At 47.7% G+C, this 23,622-nt stretch overlaps 1 protein-coding gene across 3 annotated transcripts in view; it reads left to right on the top strand.

Moving 5' to 3' along the window:
* The window catches only part of LOC115096355 (KN motif and ankyrin repeat domain-containing protein 1-like), a 92,691-nt gene that overhangs the window by 21,742 nt on the left and 47,327 nt on the right, over window positions 1-23,622 (top strand). The gene's annotated exons all lie outside the window — the stretch shown is intronic.

Raw genomic sequence — 23,622 nt, forward strand, 5'->3', positions numbered from 1 at the left:
CACCAGTCTCTTGCTCCGGAGTCCAGCTAGTCGGAGGACATTCCCCAGGAATATTTCCCTTGGAGGTGACCGAGAACGCTGTCCTAATTGCCTGTATCATCATTGGGATCCTGAGTCAGTATTGTCTTGCCCCTTGAATCAGAAGAAAGATCAACTAGGATCCCCTCTGACCCCCCTGCCTGATCCTCTGGGGCATTCTACATCATCAGAAGACCTCTCCTGTTCCAAGTTCCTGGATAAATTGGGAAAGGCCTTGGGTGTCGGTGTGCGAAACGACAAAGATCCCCGCCCTGACGTCTTTGGTGTCCTGTGAATCCTGGAGACTCCAGCCAAGCCCACAGTAATCCTGGGTGCACGCAATCCTGCAGGATTTACAGACAAGAATGTGGGGGAATCCAGCATCCTGCCCCCTCGGCGGCCAGGAAGCTAGACCTTAGGCGCAAATTTCAGCAAACCCCAGTGGTGCAGTTAGCACGTCAATTGGTTGTAGAGGAATCAGGGCTCAAGCAAGCAAAGAAATCCGGGATCTTTACTAGCGTCCCACCGGGCAAGGATCCCAGGCTGTTGGACACCTTTGGCAAAAAGGTTTTTCCAAAGCTCGATGCCTAATGCCCGCCTCGTTGCCTACCAGTTCTGTATGGTGCAGCACTTACTTGATGGCATCGAGAAGCTGAAAGAGACTCGCCTCCTCCATATCTCTCCTGTCTTGCCTTTCCTCCAGGGTGTTCGTGTTTTAGATCTTTAAGACTATGTATTTATTTATTTACTAGTGAAAACCGCCCGGCTTTGCTCAGGTTGCCTGATCCATACATTTTAAAATCAAACAAAAGTGAAAATGATACATTTTGTTTTATTTTGTTAAGTAATTAACAGAAAGCATATAGACATTTAGGGGACCTCTCTGTAAATTACATTGACAGTATATTAGATGCCTCTTGTTGCTTAAGTGCAGAAAACGCTAAATAGCAATTGTTACAGAAGATTAAAAAGCACCAGTCCAGATCTCTGGGGCAGTGTACTGTTTACTCTCCTCCGTTGAGTGAACTGATAAATTAGTCTTTCTTTCTGTTTTCTACCTTCGTAACCAGTTTACAATCCACAACATTGCCGTAAACCCTTAGGGCGCTGGCTCATGCAGACAGGGCTGCCCGACACCATAGGAAAAGGCCTGCTGGATGGTGGCCAGAGAGGGAGAGTTGCTGCCGCAGCAGCCCATCCCACAGAGGCCAAAGCAAGAAAGGGCCCCATCCCACAGCGGCTGAAGAAGGGGTCGGGCAGTGCCTGAACCCCGTGTGTGTGTGTGTGGTGTGTGTGTGTGTGTGTGTGTGTGTGAGAGAGCCTGTGTGTGTGTGTGTGTGTGTGTGTGAGAGAGCCTGTGTGTGTGTGTGTGTGTGAGAGAGCCTGTGTGCGTGTGTGTGTGTGTGGTGTGTGTGTGTGTGTGTGTGAGAGAGCCTGTGTGTGTGTGTGTGTGTGAGAGAGCCTGTGTGTGTGTGTGAGAGAGCCTGTGTGCGTGTGTGTGTGTGTGAGAGAGCCTGTGTGCGTGTGTGCGTGTGTGTGTGGGTGTGAGAGCCTGTGTGTGTGTGTGTGTGTGTGCGTGTGTGAGAGCCTGTGTGCGTGTGTGTGTGTGTGTGTGTGTGGGTGTGAGAGCCTGTGTGCGTGTGTGTGCGTGTGTGTGTGTGTGTACGTGTGCCTGCCTGCGCCTGTTGCTCAAATTGTCTGCTTCACAACTGATGTACGTTTTTCAAAGCCAAAGTGAGAAAGATAAAGATTCTTTTAATGTTGCAAAAAATGAACAGGCTGATGCAGAAATATGTGTTCGGTTGAATGCACCTTTCTGCTGCGCTTGAACGTGCATTTTCTGTGTGCAGAACTTACTGCCGACTCAGCAAGGAGTTTTGCGTGCAGAAAACGCGCGTTCCTAAATGCGAGGGCTGCTTAAGCAACCTCACATGGAAATCCTATGCAAATGAGGGCATTAAGCAGTACTGCCCGATGCAGAGAGACTGCATCTGGCCAGCGCACCTTTTTCAGCCCTGGAAACTCCTGGATCAGAGCTGGACTTATCCAGCTATCTGGCCCTGAATAGCAGTCAGTGCTTCTCCGGCTATCTGGCACAGTCCGCTAAGCTACTTACCCAGATAATGACCTGTCAGCAGTGCCTTCCCTGAGTTAAAAAAAATGTGCGTTTGGCCTGTGCAGAACACACATTTTAAACTTTATGCACATTTTTAACCCCCAGTGCGTTTGCATAGCATTAGCTTACTGCACCGGGAGTTAAAAAATAATTAAAGCTGACTGTTAAAATGCTGCACTGAAATCAAGCACACGATCTTTTAATGATCACTACCTGCATCAGCCTGAAGAGCCTGTGTGTGTGTGTGTGTGGGGGGGGGACGGGGACCTGAGAAAAAGGGCTTTGCAGACAGAGCATGTTGTCTTTGCACTGTGCACCTTCCACTGTTCAGGGCGCCACCTAGTGGCCACAGACAGACATGACAGTGTAACTGACAGATCGACACAAGCCTTTTATATACAGTATATAGATTAAAAACACTTATTTTCTGCCTAACAAAGCCAACTTTGCTAGGTGATTTACAGTGCAACACTTAACTAAAAAAACCAGAATCGAAAACTTACAAAATAAAATCAAACATACATAAAGTTAAATAGAAATAATAAAGAATAATAAAATGGCTCATCAAACATTAATGCAAGGGCACTCTACAAGGCCATTAAATTTCAAAGATACAATGATACTTAACAGCTAAAGGCTTCTTAAAACATAAGTGAAGCTACTTAGGAAAAATAGCAAAGTCTTCTATCATGCACATAGCCTCGAGAAGAAAGTTCCACAAGATGGGACCTATCACTGATAACGCACGGGAACGTGACAGAGACAAATGGACAAATTTCACCGATGGTAAAATGAGCAGACATTTATTAACCGAACTCAGCTGACGAAAGAGGCATGGGATAAACACTGTGGATCCCTAAAGGCTAGAGGTTGGAAATGAAAAAACGAGTGCATGGGGGTAACTTGCTGGTGTGGCGGTTGCTACCCTTAACCAATAAAGCCTTCATGCTGTTGATGCAACGCCATCATTGCTCTCTTCTTCAACGGCAGGGAGAAAAGGGGAATTAGATTCAGAGTGCAACCAAGAAGGACATTGAATTTTATGGTCTGGGAAAACAAATAAGCATGGAGTAACTTGCCTATATGGCTGTTACCACCCTTAACCAATAAGCCTGATACTTTGGATGCAACTCCAACATTGCTCTCTGCTTCAACAGCAAGAGGTAACGGGGAATTGGACTCAAACAGCAACCAACAAAGACCCTGAAGTTGATGGTCTGGGAAACTAAGTACGGGAGTGACTTGTATGGCGCGGCAAATACTACCATAAGCTTGCTGGGCCGACTGGATGGACCATTTGGTCCTTTTCTGTCATCATTTCTATGTAGATTTTCTTGCAATCAATAATCCTTCAGTTTTGGATAAGTTTAAAATCTAATTTTCAGCCATCCAACAATGATCTGTAATAGATAATCTTGAATCTTATTCAAGGTAGCAGATTGTCTTTAAATGGAAAAACAACTGGATGTCACTTTATAGCTAACAAATCCAACAATGAACACAGAAGACATCAATATTTGAGTGACAGCCAGAATAGACCCTTGAGGTACACCAGTCCGTGAACCTTGAAACCTGACCTGCTGTTCCCATTCCATCGGGTATGACGAAATCGAATGGTAAACCATTCCCCCTACCTCAAGTGATTGCAGCAAATTGAGGCCCTTAAGAAGAAATCCACATGCTTTAGAATGAAGACCACTGACCATTTTAGTAGCCAACCTCTGGACTAATTTCAACCGGTTTACATTCTTCTGAAGATACGGTCTCCAGAACTATACGCGCTATTCCAGGGACTTATACCAAGACAATATGGCCTCCTTTTTTCAGTTGACCATTCCTCTTCCTATGCACACAAGCGTCTTTCTGGTTTTTGCTGTCTCCTTATCCACCTGTTTGGCCACCTCAATGTATTCAGGGCATCCTTTTAAATATTATGAATTGTATTTATTTATCGAATGGTAAATTTTATTATGCTTTCTCGATGATTAACATCTGCTCCGATAAGGAGTTAAGACTGATATTTAATGTTTTATTGGTTTTTTTGTTTTAATACGTACCTACAGTACCTGAATGTAATCTGCTTTAAAGTATCAAAAAGCAGAATAAAATCAATTAAATACCAAATGCTTAAATGTATAAGTTTCAACGGAAAGAAGGCTGTGGAATTGAGGGGTCATGGGACAGAGGTGAAAGGGGGTGGACTCGGGAGTAACCTAAAGAAATATTTCTTTACAGAGAGGCTTGTGGTTGCGTGGGACATCCTTCCCGTGGAGGTGGTGGAGCTAAGGACAGTGTCTGAATTCAGGAACGCACAGGGGACCTCTGAGGGGAGGGGTAGATAGGCACTCTGGACTTTTTCGATATTTCGATCATGTAATATGTAAATATATTGTGCTTTCCCTTAACTGGTGTTTATTTATGGATTAGAGGCTATAAATCAAAATGTTTTAACCACATTGAGGTTTCCAAATGAGGTTGCGGTAAACCAAATCGAAATGAATTGAAATCCAAATGAGTTAAACCGGTCCCTGTCACCTGTTGAGACTTTCCGTTTTAACCCTTATTCCCCGCACACTCTCGTTGGTCATGTCTGTCTGTCCTGCTTAGACTGTCTGGCGCTGCGCACGTCTTGTGGCACCAGGTACGTGCAGTCTGCGCGCGTGTGTGGGTGTTAAGGATATGGTGGCAGATTTCTCGGTGTGACGGAGGGAGCACATTTTTTTTTGGCACCCGGCGATGAGAATTCGGCACTGGGGCAGCCTCCCGGTCATTGCTCCCCTGTGGTCCTGCTCGGCAGCCGTTGCCCGTGGCACGTTGCACCACGCGGCTTCAGCCCCCACCCCGTTTCTGCCTGCAGTTGCCTGCCAGCGCTTTCACAGTTTGTGGACCGGCCCGGGCCCGATCTCAGGAGGGCGCAGTTTCAAAGACGCACCTGGGCCGGCTCTGAAATTTTATGCCGAGCTGCGCTGAGGCGTCTGGATGTGAGCGAGGGGGGGGGGGGGAATGGGGGGGGGGGGGGAATGGGGGGGGGACCTCCTTTCACCCCCCAAACCAAACCAAAGAAACAGGGATGTAAGCAAGGAGCCCTGGATGTAAGCGAGGGGACCCTCCCCACAAGGAGATAGGTCCCACCCACCATCCGAGGAAGGAGCTTAATGTGAGCAGGCGGTGAAAGCCTCCCCCCCCCCCTTCCTGAAGAGAGAGAATGTGAGCGAGGGGCCGCACCCCCCCCCCTCCCATAGCACACCTCTACCATTTGTAGCAATCGTGCAGCTTTTTTGGGCACTTGGGCCAAAAAACCCTGCTGCTGCCGCCCACGGCCTACATACTGAGCAGCACCAGTGTCAGCCATCAGCGTGTGAGGTGCTGAGAGCCGCCTGCTCAGGCGCCCCCGAGGGCTATATTTACACTGATAACACGGGGGCTTATTTTAGAAGTATGACAGGCTGTGTGTGACCCCCCACCCCCAGGGTACCACAGGCCAGGTGCCAGAATCCCTCCCACCGCAATCTGCGGCTTAATGTTATCAGTCCCGGGGGCCTTGCTTCAGTGTGAGATACTGTCACATTACACACACACACACACAGACACATACACACACAGACACATACACACACACATATACACACACACACACATACACACACAGACACATCACACACACATATACACACACACACACACACATACACACACAGACACATCACACACACATATACACACACACACACATACACACACAGACACATCACGCACACATATACACACACACACACACCCCACACACACACCCACACTCACATACACACACACACACACACACAGACACACACACACACACACACACACTCACATACACACACACACACACAGACACCACACACACACACACACACACTCACATACACACACACAGACACACACACAGACATACAAACAGACACACACACACTCACACTCACATACACACACACAGACATACACACACACACACACACACACAGACACACACACACAGACACACACACTCACATACACACACACACTCACATACTCACACTCACATACACACACACACAGACACTCACACACACACACACACACATCCCCTTACATACAACCCTGCCTCCCCCTCTGCCTCTGCTTCCTGCATCAGTGCTACTCCCTGCCAGGCCCCTCTGCCCCTGCTCCCTCCGTTCCCATAGAAACACAGGACATGGCAGCAGACAAGGACCTTAAAGGCCCATCCTGGCTGCGTGATTTGAAAAAGGGGCCACAAGACTGGAACCACGGGGTCTGCACCAAAGGTCCTGAGAGCCGAGGCTTAAGGACTTAAACATATACCGTACATCCGAGAGGGGAGAGGGGGGGCTATGAAAAAGACATTCAGTGCCTCAAAGCGTTTTTATTTTTTTTTTTAGTGGAAAGGAATAAGAGGCCGTGATATGAGCCTGGAGCGGATCAACTCCGAAGCATCATTAGAAAATATTTCTGCATGGAAAAGGCAGTGTATGCATGGAAGGGCCCCCTGGGGGAGGCGTTGAAGGCAAAAGCAATAGCAGAATTCAAGAAAGCCTGCGATGAGCACAGAGGATCCCTAGGTGTGTAGGGAAAGCCAGAGATCAGCACCAAGAATGAATTTGGGCAGACTAGAGGAGCCTTAAGGTCCTTATCTGCCATCATAGTTTGTGATTCTCTGTTTCACCTTTGCTTCCTTCTGCAGTATCATAGACCCCCGTTAGTCCAGGCTTTATCTTCACATCCCCACAATTATTTATTTGTAGAGAGCTCCCACCACTCACTGGTAATACAGGGTGGGTTACATTCAGGTACAGTGGGTATTTATCTGTTCACCGAGGGCCTGAGACAATGGAGAGCAAAGTGGGGGATTTGAACCCTGGCTTCCCCAGTTCTTAGGCTACTGCTCTAACCACTAGGCTACTTCTCCTCTGCAGGCCCCAGGCCACATACCCCAGCTGACACCTCTGGTTTTCCCCTCACTTCCTCACATCTAGGGATCCTCGGGCCTTATCCCGGCCTTTCTTCTTCTGTTTGAACCACCTCTATGGGGAGACCATTCCCTATATCTACCATCTGGTGGTGTGCTTGAATCTACCCCCTTCCAGCTCTCTGCCTCCCCTATCCCATGCTCCCTCACTCTCTGCCTTCACCCACCCACCTCCACCTCCATCCCTCCTGTGCGCCATAGTCTGCCCCTCTCCCCCAACCAAGGCAGCTTCTGTCCTGCACGCCACCTCTTCCATCACCGCGTGGCCTGTCTCTTTCACTCTCTGCCTCCCTCTCTTTACCCTCCCCTCCCCACTGTAATCCCCCTGTGTCAGTAGACTTCTAAGAAAAGTAAAAAGTCATGGGATAGGTGGCGATGTCCTTTCGTGGATTGCAAACTGGCTAAAAGACAGGAAACAGAGAGTAGGATTAAATGGGCAATTTTCTCAGTGGAAGGGAGTGGACAGTGGAGTGCCTCAGGGATCTGTATTGGGACCCTTACTTTTCAATGTATTTATAAATGATCTGGAAAGAAATACGACGAGTGAGATAATCAAATTTGCAGATGATACAAAACTGTTCAGAGTAGTTAAATCACAAGCAGATTGTGATAAATTGCAGGAAGACCTTGTGAGACTGGAAAATTGGGCATCCAAATGGCAGATGAAATTTAATGTGGATAAGTGCAAGGTGATGCATATAGGGAAAAATAAGCCATGCTATAATTACACGATGTTGGGTTCCATATTAGGTGCTACAACCCAAGAAAGAGATCTAGGTGTCATAGTGGATAACACATTGAAATCGTCGGTGCAGTGTGCTGCGGCAGTCAAAAAAGCAAAAAAATGTTGGGAATTATTAGAAAGGGAATGGTGAATAAAACGGAAAATGTCATAATGCCTCTGTATCGCTCCATGGTGAGACCGCACCTTGAATACTGTGTACAATTCTGGTCGCTGCATCTCAAAAAAGAAATAATTGTGATGGAGAAGGTACAGAGAAGGGCGACCAAAATGATAAGGGGAATGGAACAACTCCCCTATGAGGAAAGACTAAAGAGGTTAGGACTTTTCAGCTTGGAGAAGAGACGACTGAGGGGGGATATGATAGAGGTGTTTAAAATCATGAGAGGTCTAGAACGGGTAGATGTGAATCGGTTATTTACTCTTTCGGATAGTAGAAGGACTAGGGGACACTCCATGAAGTTAGCATGGGGCACATTTAAAACTAATCGGAGAAAGTTCTTTTTTACTCAACGCACAATTAAACTCTGGAATTTGTTGCCAGAGGATGTGGTTAGTGCAGTTAGTATAGCTGTGTTTAAAAAAGGATTGGATAAGTTCTTGGAGGAGAAGTCCATTACCTGCTATTAAGTTCACTTAGAGAATAGCCACTGCCATTAGCAATGGTAACATGGAATAGACTTAGTTTTTGGGCACTTGCCAGGTTCTTATGACCTGGATTGGCCACTGTTGATGGACCCTTGGTCTGACCCAGTATGGCATCTTCTTATGTTCTTATGTTAGGGCTTGGGAGTTAGAATGGGCAGGGCAAATTAGGCTTAGCTGGCTGCGATCTGATCTTAGAGGTGAAATTTCCAAACACGACAAAATGTGGGATCTCTACTGTGAGTTTTATGAAAACTCATAAACCTTCCCAGTCTCTTCTTCTAAACATGCAGTGTCACATTTAGACCATAACAGTAGGATACTTGCTGTTTACACATTCTCTTCTCGTTCTCATATTTACATATACGTATTTTAGATATTTTATACCTGTTCTTTTGTGCTTTTGCTTCTCTCCACGCACACTCTCTGGCTTGGTACTAGCAAAGATGTACATAGCTGTGTTCCTAAAAACCTTGCTAAATAAAAAGATATATAAAAACCAAAACAGAAGGGCTTAGCTGGGAGAAGTGGCCAGAACGCATGCTTGAAGGCGTCCTCTCCCCAGCACCCTGCCTTGGGAACAGATCATCCCGTCCCGAAACAGTATGTTAGGAATCTCGTGATACCGGAGTGCAAAGCAGGACCATTAACTTGTGACCATATTCTGACTCCTTAGCAGGCGATGAAAGCCCTGAGCTTTTAAACTGTGAAATAATCCTACCTTCCCCTGCCTTCTCTTCCCAGGGGGTTGCTTAGTGCTTATCAGTCTCCAGAATGCAGGTAAGAGAGAGAATCCTACCAAGAAGATTTGGAGAGAGGCTGAGCTCCCAGGAAGGTCCAGGGGCGATGCCAGGACCGAAAGGGAATTCTGATCTGTCTTTTTATTTTATTTATTTATTTTTTTTTTTTATAGCTGTGGTGCAGCAGGCGAGACATGCAAGGCAAGCAGCAAAGTTTGAGCTCACTGAAGCTTCTTCGGCAGAATGGGCCAATGCTGTTGATCCCCGTTTTGCTCGTCTTTTGTTGTTGAAATTGCAACAGGTGAGGGGGGTATGAAAGCAGCTCGAGAGAAACAGGTTCCCTTTTTCCAGCACAAGTACTGCAAGTAAGCAGGAGCAGGCAGGTATGGAGTTACCCGTTACGGCATTTTCTGCCTGTACTGTGCCACCGGCAAGACGCAAGCAGTGCACAAACAGATACAGCACGGACGCACTATAAAGGCACAAGCAGTGCACAAGCAGATACAGCACGGACGCGCTATAAAGGCACAAGCAGATGCGGCACGGACGCGCTATAAAGGCACAAGCAGTGCACAAGCAGATGCAGCATGGACGCGCTATAAAGGCACAAGCAGTGCACAAGCAGATGCAGCACGGACGCGCTATAAAGGCACAAGCGGTGCACAAGCAGATGCAGCACGGACGCGCTATAAAGGCACAAGCAGTGCACAAGCAGATACGGCACGGACGCGCTATAAAGGCACAAGCGGTGCACAAGCAGATACGGCACGGACGCGCTATAAAGGCACAAGCGGTGCACAAGCAGATACGGCACGGACGCGCTATAAAGGCACAAGCGGTGCACAAGCAGATACGGCACGGACGCGCTATAAAGGCACAAGCAGTGCACAAGCAGATGCGGAACGGACGCGCTATAAAGGCACAAGCAGTGCACAAGCAGATACTGCATGGACGCGCTATAAAGGCACAAGCAGTGCAAAAGCAGATACGGCACGGACGCGCTATAAAGGCACAAGCAGATGCAGCACGGACGCGCTATAAAGGCACAAGCAGTGCACAAGCAGATGTAGCACGGACGCGCTATAAAGGCACAAGCAGATGCAGCACGGAAGCGCTATAAAGGCACAAGCAGTGCACAAGCAGATGCAGCATGGACGCGCTATAAAGGCACAAGCCGTGCACAAGCAGATGCAGCACGGACGCGCTATAAAGGCACAAGCAGTGCACAAGCAGATACGGCACGGACGCGCTATAAAGGCACAAGCAGGGCACAAGCAGATGCAGCACGGACGCGCTATAAAGGCACAAGCAGTGCACAAGCAGATGCAGCAGGGACGCGCTATAAAGGCACAAGCAGTGCACAAGCAGATGCAGCACGGACGCGCTATAAAAGCACAAGTAGTGCACAAGCAGATGCAGCACGGAAGTGCTATAAAGGCACAAGTAGTGCACAAGCAGATGCAGCACGGAGGCGCTATAAAGGCACAAGTAGTGCACAAGCAGATACAGCACGGACGCGCTATAAAGGCACAAGCAGTGCACAAGCAGATGCAGCACGGACGCGCTGTAAAGGCACAAGCAGTGCACAAACAGATACAGCACGGACGCGCTATAAAGGCACAAGCAGTGCACAAGCAGATACGGCACGGACGCACTATAAAGGCACAAGCAGTGCACAAGCAGATGCAGCACGGACTCGCTATAAAGGCACAAGCCGTGCACAAGCAGATGAAGCACGGACGCGCTATAAAGGCACAAGCAGTGCACAAGCAGATACGGCACGGACGCGCTATAAAGGCACAAGCAGGGCACAAGCAGATGCAGCACGGACGCGCTATAAAGGCACAAGCAGTGCACAAGCAGATGCAGCAGGGACGCGCTATAAAGGCACAAGCAGTGCACAAGCAGATGCAGCACGGACGCGCTATAAAGGCACAAGTAGTGCACAAGCAGATGCAGCACGGAAGCGCTATAAAGGCACAAGTAGTGCACAAGCAGATGCAGCACGGAGGTGCTATAAAGGCACAATTAGTGCACAAGCAGATACAGCACGGACGCGCTATAAAGGCACAAGCAGTGCACAAGCAGATACAGCACGGACGCGCTATAAAGGCACAAGCAGATGCGGCACGGACGCGCTATAAAGGCACAAGCAGTGCACAAGCAGATGCAGCACGGACGCGCTATAAAGGCACAAGCAGTGCACAAGCAGATACAGCACGGACGCGCTATAAAGGCACAAGCAGATGCGGCACGGACGCGCTATAAAGGCACAAGCGGTGCACAAGCAGATGCAGCACGGACGCGCTATAAAGGCACAAGCAGTGCACAAGCAGATACGGCACGGACGCGCTATAAAGGCACAAGCGGTGCACAAGCAGATACGGCACGGACGCGCTATAAAGGCACAAGCGGTGCACAAGCAGATACGGCACGGACGCGCTATAAAGGCACAAGCAGTGCACAAGCAGATGCGGAACAGACGCACTGTAAAGACACAAGCAGTGCACAAGCAGATACTGCACGGACGCGCTATAAAGGCACAAGCAGATACGGCATGGACGCGCTATAAAGGCACAAGCAGATGCAGCACGGACGCGCTATAAAGGCACAAGCAGTGCACAAGCAGATGCAGCACGGACGCGCTATAAAGGCACAAGCAGATGCAGCACGGAAGCGCTATAAAGGCACAAGCAGTGCACAAGCAGATGCAGCATGGACGCGCTATAAAGGCACAAGCCGTGCACAAGCAGATGCAGCACGGACGCGCTATAAAGGCACAAGCAGTGCACAAGCAGATACGGCACGGACGCGCTATAAAGGCACAAGCAGGGCACAAGCAGATGCAGCACGGACGCGCTATAAAGGCACAAGCAGTGCACAAGCAGATGCAGCAGGGACGCGCTATAAAGGCACAAGCAGTGCACAAGCAGATGCAGCACGGACGCGCTATAAAGGCACAAGTAGTGCACAAGCAGATGCAGCACGGAAGCGCTATAAAGGCACAAGTAGTGCACAAGCAGATGCAGCACGGAGGCGCTATAAAGGCACAAGTAGTGCACAAGCAGATACAGCACGGACGCGCTATAAAGGCACAAGCAGTGCACAAGCAGATGCAGCACGGACGCGCTGTAAAGGCACAAGCAGTGCACAAACAGATACAGCACGGACGCGCTATAAAGGCACAAGCAGATACGGCACGGACGCACTATAAAGGCACAAGCAGTGCACAAGCAGATGCAGCACGGACTCGCTATAAAGGCACAAACAGTGCACAAGCAGATGCAGCACGGACGCGCTATAAAGGCACAAGCGGTGCACAAACAGATGCAGCACGGACGCGCTATAAAGGCACAAGTGGTGCACAAGCAGATGCAGCACGGACGCGCTATAAAGGCACAAGCGGTGCACAAGCAGATGCAGCACGGACGCGCTATAAAGGCACAAGCAGGGCACAAGCAGATGCAGCACGGATGCGCTATAAAGGCACAAGCAGTGCACAAGCAGATACAGCACGGACGCGCTATAAAGGCACAAGCAGTGCACAAGCAGATGCAGCACGGACGCGCTATAAAGGCACAAGCAGATACAGCACGGACGCGCTATAAAGGCACAAGCAGTGCACAAGTAGATGCAGCACGGATGCGCTATAAAGGCACAAGCAGTGCACAAGCAGATGCAGCACGGACGCGCTATAAAGGCACAAGCAGGGCACAAGCAGATGCAGTACGGACGCGCTATAAAGGCACAAGCAGGGCACAAGCAGATGCAGCACGGATGCGCTATAAAGGCACAAGCAGTGCACAAACAGATACAGCACGGACGCGCTATAAAGGCACAAGCAGTGCACAAGCAGATACGGCACGGACGCGCCATAAAGGCACAAGCAGGGCACAAGCAGATGCGGCACGGACGCGCTATAAAGGCACAAGCAGTGCACAAACAGATGCAGCACGGACGCACTATAAAGGCACAAACAGATGCAGCACAGACGCGCTATAAAGGCACAAGCAGTGCACAAACAGATGCAGCACGGACGCGCTATAAAGGCACAAGCAGTGCACAAACAGATACAGCACGGACGCGCTATAAAGGCACAAGCAGTGCAGAAACAGATACAGCACGGACGTGCTATAAAGGCACAAGCAGTGCACAAGCAGATGCAGCACGGACGCGCTATAAAGGCACAAGGAGATACAGCACGGACGCGCTATAAAGGCACAAGCAGTGCACAAGCAGATGCAGCACAGACGCGCTATAAAGGCACAAGCAGTGCACAAGCAGATGCAGCACAGATGCGCTATAAAGGCACAAGCAGTGCACAAGCAGATGCAGCACGGACGCGCTATAAAGGCACAAGCAGTGCACAAGCAGATGCAGCACGGACGCACTATAAAGGCACAAGCAGTGCACAAACAGATGCAGCACGGACGCGCTATAAAGGCACAAGCAGTGCACAAGCAGATACGGCACGGACGCGCTATAAAGGCACAAGCAGATGCGGCACAGACGCGCTATAAAGGCGCGTCCGTTTTCGGTGCCTGCTCTTTGAACGTGCGCTCAGCCCCCCTCTCCTGGGCGCGCGCAATACAGAATGCAAATGAGAGGTCGGGCTGAAAGGAGGCGCTGGGGACAATCACCTCCTTGGCCCAGGAGAGCTGGCTGTCAGCGGGTTAGGAAAATGGACGCTGGTAAAAGTTGAGCGTCTGTTTTCCTAAGCTGACCGCCGGCACACTTTTTAAAAATTTTTAAATCTTTTTTTTCACCTTTTGGTTCCTCCGACTTAATATCTCTATGATGTTAAGTCGGAGGATGTACAGAAAAGCAGTATTTTCTGCTTTTCTGTACACTTTTTCGGGCTGCTTAGAAACTAATGCCTGCCCTTGGGCAGGCGCTCATTTCTGAGCTTAAAATGTGCGGATCGGCCGCATATTTGTTTCCTGTATCCCGGGCGTTTGCTCGTGATGAACGCTATCAGGTTCGGGGGAGGGGGGGAGGGGTTTGGACACGTGTCCAAACCGGGTTAAAAAGTGTGCCCAGCATCTGCCTGAAAGTCAGGGTTCAGCCCCTCCCCTTCAGTCCTTCTTCCCTTCACCGATGTAGCCCCATCCTCTCCTCCTCTTACACAGATCGCTTCTGGGGCAAAGACTGCATTTATGGAGGATTCACCTATTAGGTAAACAATTGATTACTAGTTTGCCACTTTACTTAATTAAACCTTTTTAAGCCCACCTAGGAGCCACCTGGCTCAGTTCATTCCTGCTTAGCCTCCTCACTTAAATTGCATGGCCTTCCTGACTGAAATCAAAACTTCTTATGCCTTTTTTGCTGTATGCCTTGTCTGTCTGTCCTCGTGCCTCTGTACAGAGTTGTGTACATCTGATAGGTGCCATACAAATAATAGTGAATGACAGGTTTTTACGATGTGCATATTTTGCATGTGAAGGAACATAATGGGGGTGATAAAAAGGTCTTCTAAGCAAATGTTTATTTTTATAACACAGAGTCAGTATCAGGGGCAGGGACAACTGGGTGGTAAGCATCTGGCTTCAGGCTCACAACAGTCTGAGCAAAAGTCAGAAAGTGGAGTCGACAGGGCTCGCCAGGGCTGTTAAGGATCTGGGGCTGCAAGAGAAAACGAGATGCGAAGCTGCCGATTCCTGCAGGGAGTTAAGAGCAGTCTTGCTTTTCTAACTTGCATCTCTGTGCATTCTGGTATTTGTAGTCTCTGCTTCAACTATTTGAAATCGGCACTGCAGGTGTCAGAATGCATCAGGATAGGATTTGTCAAAGCCAGACCTGGCCTGAAATCTCCCCTCTAGGAGCTGGGTGACCTAGCAGCTCTTCTCTGTATACATTATCCAGCTGTTCATAGGTCTGATAATTGTAATCCTAAACAATCCCATTTGAGTGATAGACACTATGGACATTTTTGTTTTTTTTGTAGTAACACAGTAAATGATATTGTGATAAATGATATTGGGGTGGAACTGTGCCCTTGGTGCTGTGGGCATAGTAGCCACAGCGAACCTGTGAGGCGTACGCCAACAGCGTGTGAATGCACCCTGAAGCAGGACAGGCTGGAGCTTCACGTATGTTCTCTTGTTTTTTTAATAAGTAAATATTATTGGACAAGGGATTTATCGGTATTGGTATTTTGTGGATATATTAAACATAACATAATTATATTTGTTATGTTATGTTCTGTACATTTAGAATAGAAATTGTTAATCTATCCCTTTTTCTTCAAACAGCCTTGTTCGACTTCCCTGTTTTAATGTAACTTTCGCTTCCTGTGTTAACTGGTTTCCCCCCCCTTGTTTATTGTAAACCGGTATGATAAGACCTTGTCTTGAGCATCGGTATATTAAAAGAACCTAAATAAATAAATAAAAATTTATAGCCTGCTTCTCTAAAAAAAAAATAAAAAAAAAAAAGACCCTAAGTGATTTACAGTAAAAGTTAAATATACAATACAGCTAAATATTCAATCATCATTATAAATCAAACTCTAACATACAATTATGCACCATTTCTCACTTTCACTTGGGAATGAGCCAGGCTATATCACATAACTAAACATCAAAAGCATATTAAATACTCTCCCTTCCAAAGTAGTTCACCAACAATTAGTATTCCAACCTCCTTATTAGACTAACCAGTTCTTCCCGGTGCTCCTAGTCGGTCCCCCTTGATTTGCTCTTTTGGGGGGTGACACACCCCAGCAGAGGGCCATGACTAAATATCGATCCATAATGATGTTAGTGGGAGGGCAGTGACAAAACTAATAATAAGGCAAAGTGCAAAGCAAGTGAGGATACAAGATTCAGTCAATGCAACAGGTGCCAAGCAATGCCATCTTTTAATATCAGTTGTATGTAAGAGAGACGCGGACTGTGTTTCACCACTCCGGCTGCGTCGGGAGGGACAGAAACCCAAACTGTAAATCGACAGAGAAAGAGGTGAAGAGAAACAAGGATCCAGAACAACATAAGGCCACAAAGTGTGTAGCTTCAGATCAGTAGACAAGGACATACCTAAGTAATGACAGAGTAACACGGAACTAACAAAGTAGTAAATCGATAAAATACAGAAGAGTAACGAAGCACAGTACAAGATAAAAGGGCCAGGTAGTTAGGCTTAGGAGCAGTACATGCCATGGGAAATCATCTAGGCTGTTCAAAAATCCCCAGGGCCCCAAAAGGACTGGGCCAAGTGGTCAAAGACAGAGGGGGCCATAAAAATAAATATAACAAAAACGGCTTTATTTTTTCCAAACTTTTCCCTGACCCTAACGGGCCGGGATATTCGGATCTTTCATAGAGTACTTAGGAAGCCCCAAATCGCATTATCTAAATTACTGGGTAGATGGGACGCTGGTGGTATGGGATTAGCCGACAGCAGGTCTTACAACATTGCCTCTTACCTACGTCTAGTGGCCGACTGGTTACTTAATACTAAATACTACGTCACTTTCTCTTTGGAACGAAGCTTCTTAGGCACTGATAGTCCAGGCTCAGTGCTACACTCGTCCTTGTAGGTCCTTCCTGATTTTATTCGTAATAGTGTTTTAGTTATTCTTCTTATCCATGCCTGGCGCCAAATATGTTCCCTTCTACAGCTTCGATACTCAGTCTCCCAGTATTGGGAATGTGCATTTCCTCCAGGTTTACAATCCCAGGTATTTCTTTCTTTCTCAAGGTGTCCAATTGAATGCTCTTCTTTTGGATGAAACAGGGCAGGTGAAATCCTTCTCTGACCTGCAGACTTCTCTTTGGATAGCAAGCATTGTTTTCAGTATTTGCAGGCCCGTCACTATGTGTGCACTCTGGTGGTTCATGATTCGTCCCATGAACATCGAGAATTTTTATCTGATTTATTCAGTTTTGAAGACCCAACCCGACTTACAATTTCCTTCTTATATAGACAGGTTCGGGGGCGCAAATCTCGGGTCACCCATGGACCATTGACACGGGGATGGGAAAGGGAGCCAGGTGTTCTGTTTATGGGCGAACAATATATACAATATTTCCACAGAATTTGTTCTGTAACTAGTAGAATGGACTTTCGGGAAACACAATATAAATTTCTAGTACAGTACTACTTTTCACAGAAATTAGCGCATAAACTTTATTTAACTGATACAGCTAAGTGTATTAAATGTAACAAAGATGAGGGCACGTTGGGCCATCACTTTTGGATGCTCTTGTATTGCCACCTTTTGGGGTAACATAGTGCAATACATTTATAGTGAGATGAAATTTAAACTGCCTTTTTGCCCAAAAGTTACTATTATTGTACTCTGTCTGGGTTAGCTGTGGGAAAACCTTTTGTAAAATTACGGATTCGTAAAGTGCTTTTGTTGGGAAAGAGAGCTATTTTGCAAAATTGGGTGAAGGCGGATCCTCCCACTTTTACCCAGTGGCGAAACTTAGCACATGTTATGTGTCTCTTTGAGAAGTATGTCGAGCAAGCGGATACTACAAGGAAGACCAGACCTGTTCTTCAGATATGGGATCCTTCTATCCAGTCACCTCCCCACAAAGTGCGGTGTGCTCTTAAATGATTTCTCTGGGACTTCTTTGGACCCTCTTGAGGACTATTCCTGCGGCCTTCCGGGGGGAGGGGGGGGGGGGGCATTGCTTTGGGAAGTTGGGGATTTTGTATTATTGGGGCACTGGTCAGAGCACCCCAGTGTTCCTGAGCTTGTAGTTGAAAATTTAATAAAACAGACCTAAACATAAATATAACAAATGAAACAGCAGTGGTTGCTACAAGAGAGAAGTAGGGGATCAAGCCCAGTGAAACTGGTGTTGAACAGGTGTGACAGATGGATGTTAAACGAATCTGAAACACCCGGACTACTGGCACCAGTTAGGCAGTTTAACAGAGCAGTGTGAAAAGGGGCAGCTGGAAACGGACATGACCCTGGAACTTACCGCAGGATGAAAAGCAACAAAGCCGGGTCAAGAACAATTATTGGAGAGATTCGAGAGTGCCGGCATGACAGCAGGCAAGGTTTAGATATGGGGGCAGGGATAACTTCAAAAATCACCCGAGGAAGAGTGGCCAATGGAAGAAGTCTGGAATTGTAACAAGAAAGAGAGCCAAGTAAAAACATAAGGCAAAGTAAAATGGAAAGGGAAAGAATGAAAAATGGAAAAAAGAAATATGAAAATAAAATAAAAAGGTCGAAAATGGAATGAAATTAAAGAAGTAAAAAATAAAAAATAATAAAAATAAATGACAATGAAAAATGAAAAAATGACATAGACAACAGGAAACGATAACAAAACAGGGACAGGTCAGTAAAACACGGACCACTCAATATCCCGTTTTAAACCCGAGGGATGCAGCAAGTTCAACGTAAATATCCAGCACTGCTCCCTCCGATTCAGCCAGTCGTTAAAATTACCACCACGGGGGCAGAAGCTTCAATGGCGAAAAAACCCAAGATCCTCAATGCGGTGTTCAAGTTCATGTCAATGCAAGACCTGAGGCGGCTTCCTCCCGGGCGCGCCGCACGCAGCTCATGTGCTAAAAAAAAAACAAAAACGCGCCTTTTTAAAGCCCGTGTGGTTTTGCCCACATAAAGCAATGGGCAAGCACACGTGACCATGTATATACCACACCGCAGGGGCAGCAAGTAGAGGAGTGACGTAGGGTGAAGACGCGACTGGTAGGAAAGGCGTCTGTATTCATGCAGGCATTCAGAAAACGGGCAGGCTGCACATGTTCCACGAGGGGGCTGCTGGCCAATTGACTAACGTGCCCTTCCATTTACGGCCGCGAGTGAATGCCAAGCAAGGAGGGTTGCTGGACATCGGATGTGGTGACAAAACACTCTAAAATTGGCTTATCATAGCGCTTGTGCTTCGTTACTAATCTGTATTTTATCGATTTTCCTGCTTTCTTTCTCTCAGTAGTCCGGGGACCCCGAGCTTTGTTAGTTCCTTGTTACTCTGTCATTAATTAGATATGTCCTTGTGTATTGATCTGAAGCTATGCACTTTGTAGCCTTACATAGTTCTGGATCCTTGTTTCTCTTTACCTCTTTCTCTATCTATTTATAGTTTGGGTTTCTGTCCCGTCCGACCTAGCTGGAGCGGCGAAAAGATGGCACCTGTTGCATTGACTGAACCCTTTATTTGAACTTTAAAAGGATCCTCACTCGCTTTGCACTTCACCTTATTACTGGTTTTGCCCTCACCGTTGTGTGCACCGCTCTTCTTCTCCACTTCTGAATCTGCAGTGGGAGGGAGGGAGTGTGACACACCAGGAATAGCAATGGCTCGATCATTTATACATGCTTCTATTATTATTATTTTCTTTTTCACGTTCCCCTTCTCTGTGGTGCAGCAGGAAAGATTATGCAAATTGCAGCTGCAGGATTGCTCCATCCCGCGGAGCTGTGAACAACTGTCGGCCATTACAGTGACACACCCAAGGCTGGACCTGGAGGTGGATGGGTCAGAAACCATATTAATTTCCGTGCAAGCGCATCCCACGGTCCCAGTCAGTAATTGTCACCTCTGGTGCCCTGCTGGGATAAGAGAAAGTGGTGTTTCTACTGTGTGGATGTCTAATGATGATTAGGGCAAGCGTGAGCTATGTTCTGCTGCTTGTTACAGCGCCAGTGATGAAAACAGATAATTATCTTCCTTTCTGAGTCCGGGAATCATGTCAAGCGTAGCATGAAATTACTAGATGTTACTTGGAACCTGTTTATCTGGCAGTTCCCGACCAGATGTGTCCATGGGAACTTTTGTTATTCTATGCGTCTTTGTTGGAAACTCCCAAGGCAGCTGGGAGCTGAGGCTGGCGGGGGCTCCTGCAGCACTAGGAAAGCTGATTGTCCCTGGCATGCAGGGTTCTTGGGTTTCTGACAGTGGGGGTATCTCCTACTGTATAAATATTTCGTAGGACGCTGGTGGGCCTTGCCAAATTCATTGGGTGCTCTGAGAAATGCTAACTCTACTTGCAGGTCAGATCTGGGGGGGGGGGGGTTACACGTTTCCCCCTCTCGTTTTCAATGTGACGTCCTCCTACTTAAACCAGACCCTGCTGAATATCTCCTCATCATTTTCAAGGACTGACTGCCCACATTTGCTACAAGCCAGGATTTTGCAATCCAAGGCTTGACCTGAGGGTCAGGTACTCTCTCACAGACCCTTGGCCTGCCTCATGGGTGCCAGAGAACATTAACTAACTTCTTGTAAGTTTTTTTTTTTTTTTACAGGCTGCTGTGTGATCGCCATGCCTGCTTTCATGCAGGGCTTGATTTGTTGTATTCTGAGAAGGGGGTTTCAAACGCAGGGACGTTTGCTTTGCTGGCTCCCTAGGTTTTTTATACTCTTGTGCTGAGTTCTTTCTCTCTTCTCAGCTTTCTGCGAAAGGTTTCCCCAGGATGGCCCAGCTGGTATCGCTCTCATCTCTGAGCTAGAAAGTCTTATTCCCACAGTCGGGCACCCGTTTCCTACCCAGTACTGATCATGTGATTCTGCGCTGCTGGACGTGCCATCCTTCTGCTGCTGACACTGAGGGCCGAACTAGAGAAGGTGCCACCCTGCTGAGGACCTTGTCCCTTCCAGTCCCGGCACTAGGGAGGCGCTGTTCTTCCAGTGCAGACAGGGGAGAGCAGGTTTAGAGAAGGTGCAGTGCTACCAGGGGGTACCACCCTGCCAGTGTGGGTACTGAGGGGGATACTGCTGGGGACGCTGCACTTCTGCTAGTGCTCTCTTTGTAGTGCTGACACCGTAGGGTGAAGGCCGGTGGAGATGCCGCACGGCTGGAATTGTCGTCCTTCCAGTAGGCTCACTGCGGAGCAGCACTAGGGGAGGCGCTGCACTGCTAAATGTGGTGCTCTTCCCCCTACTGCTGCTGCAGGGCCGTGCTGGGGGAGGCGCTGTCCCTTCCAGTGCTGCCACTGCATCTTCAGTCTGCTCCGTAGATGGGTAACCACCTCATCGCCCGGCTGCCTCGTCGGATTCCCCGCTTACGACTGAACCCCCGCGCCTTGTTGACTGTGTGCCTTTCGTCTTATGATCTTGTCTGGTTGCTTCCCAGCTCTCTCCTGCAGGCAAGGCAGGGTCAGAAGGCGAGAGCTGGGAAGCACCAGCCCAGATGATCTTGTTCTTTGCTCTGGCCCTGTGCCCTCCCATGGTCTAACGCTGCGAAATAAATCAAGACGGGGAACACAAGGGGAGTCTGTGGAATCCCAGCCTGCGTCTTGCAAGGGCAGGTCGCTGGCAGGCTCGTTAGGAACTCTGTTTTATCATGTTCTTGTTAGTGTGCAGTGCGTAGAAACAGTCCCTTTTCTAAAGCAGGGAGTCAGCAGCTAGACAAAATCTGGTTTTTGTTTGTTTTTTTCTTTTTGGCCCTGGTTTTCAACACAGGCTTTGCCAGCAATCCAGAAGTGGAGAAGAGCAGGCATTCACTCTGGTGAGGCTGCGTCTGAGAGTGCTTTAGAAACCCAGGTGATGCTCTAAAATAAACACTTTTTTAAATTTATTACCAGGATCACTCCTGGTATCTTCGTTCCAGCTCGTCCAGCTGGTTCCTGGTCAAAAGCAGGATGTTTGTGGAATGTATGGCTCTTTGTGCAATTTTGCACACAAACATTTCTTTAATGTGGAAATCTTTCATTTAAAAAAAACCAGGAAAGGTAATAAGTCATGGGTGGGTCTCCCTAGCAATCTGCACCAGTACTGTCAGATCAAGTTAAAAAAAAAAAGAGGTTGGATCCGCACAAGTTTCAAACTCGCAAGGCTTCAACCCTGGGTTCCCTCTCCGTTCAGAAACGCCTGAGCAGGATTCAGGTTGCAAACGCTTATGGAGGTTTCCTGTAAATGTAAATATCAGTAGGGGGAACAGGTTTACAGGTGGATGTAGCTTTGTGAAGCACTGCATATACTTGGTATTTATTTAACATATTTTTATATACCGTTTTACCAATATAAAAATTGACCAAAGCGGTTTACAACAGCATAATTATAAATCAAAACTAACTTAAAATATAATTTAAAGAAATAAAAGAAACATAATAAAGTAAGCAAATAAACATACAATTAAAAAACATAATCAATAACATAAAATTTGGATGACTTAAGGTTATAGGTAAATTGGCTGCTACATTACAAAACCAAAAGAAGGAAAAAAGAAAAAAACCCAAATAGATTAAGAGATGAGTAAGGACGTCTTTCAGTCCTTAATAATAGGCTATGGCAGAATGGTATTAGGTAGCACTATACAAAAGACAAGGGCAATAACAAATTGTCCAGGGAAGAGAGTGAGAGAAGGGGCTGGCAGGAGGGGTATCATTTTAGAGGAGCTGGGATGGAGTCCCGGGCATTGAGGATAAAAATCACAAAAAATAAAAAAAAAAATATATAGCAATGAAATTGGAATGCATTGCATTTCGGCCGAGCCGGGCTGCGGTGGCCTTACTGGTGCTCTGCCAGCGATGAGCCTGATCAGCTTCCTGGGCGCGAGCGGCACAGCTGGAACGGCACCACACTGGGCGAGGCGCTCTCAGTCAGGGCCTGCTGCAGGAGCAAGGCTACTTTTAACATCCCCTGGGAGGAGAAGAGCCGCCTGCACGGTTCCCTCCGCATCCTCCCCTCCTCCCTTAGGTGTGCTAGAGCCAGTGTTGCTTTGACAGGGATTCCCTCAGGTGCCGAGTCGCCTGGTTCCAGGAGGCAGGGCCTTCGGCCAGTCCTAGAGTTTTGAATTCCCATCCCAATGCCCTGTGGTATTTTGTAGTCCCTCCTGCCACCGTTTTGAACTCAGCCCTGTAGGTCTCAGAACCCACCCAGGATGAGGATCCGGGGGGGGGGGGGGGGGGGGGGAGTCATCGGGGAAAACTGTGAATGGCACCAGAATATCGGTTTTATTTCGACAGGCATTTAACTTGCCACTGCCTGACAAGTAAGCAGTGCAATTGAAGCGTTATTATGTGATGGGCTGTACTACTGCAGACCCGCGAATTCCTTTCCAGAACTGCAAGTCCCAGCAGCCTCTCCTGCAGAACATGGGAGAAGTTTCACGAAAGTTCCAGGGTGTCTAGGGAGGGGGTCAGTAGCCCCTTCAGCCGGAATATGCTTGCTCAGCAGTGCTTAGAACGCATGTGTAAAAGATAAGAACTGTAAAGTGCATAAGAGTCTGCTCCTGGAGGGGAGGGGCATGCAGTTGTACTAAGCCTTTGTCTTAGCTGCATCTTGCTGGCAATAAAAGTCTATCTTTACGGATCAGTTGTCTGGACCTCCTTACTGACTAAAAAGAGACGGTTACATTATGAATGAATAAATGTATATAAATCTCAACGTGTCCCTGCTGCTAGCCCTTGGCTACTACC

Source organism: Rhinatrema bivittatum, chromosome 8 (assembly GCF_901001135.1).
Source record: "Rhinatrema bivittatum chromosome 8, aRhiBiv1.1, whole genome shotgun sequence".
NCBI classification, from domain to species: Eukaryota; Metazoa; Chordata; class Amphibia; order Gymnophiona; family Rhinatrematidae; genus Rhinatrema; species Rhinatrema bivittatum.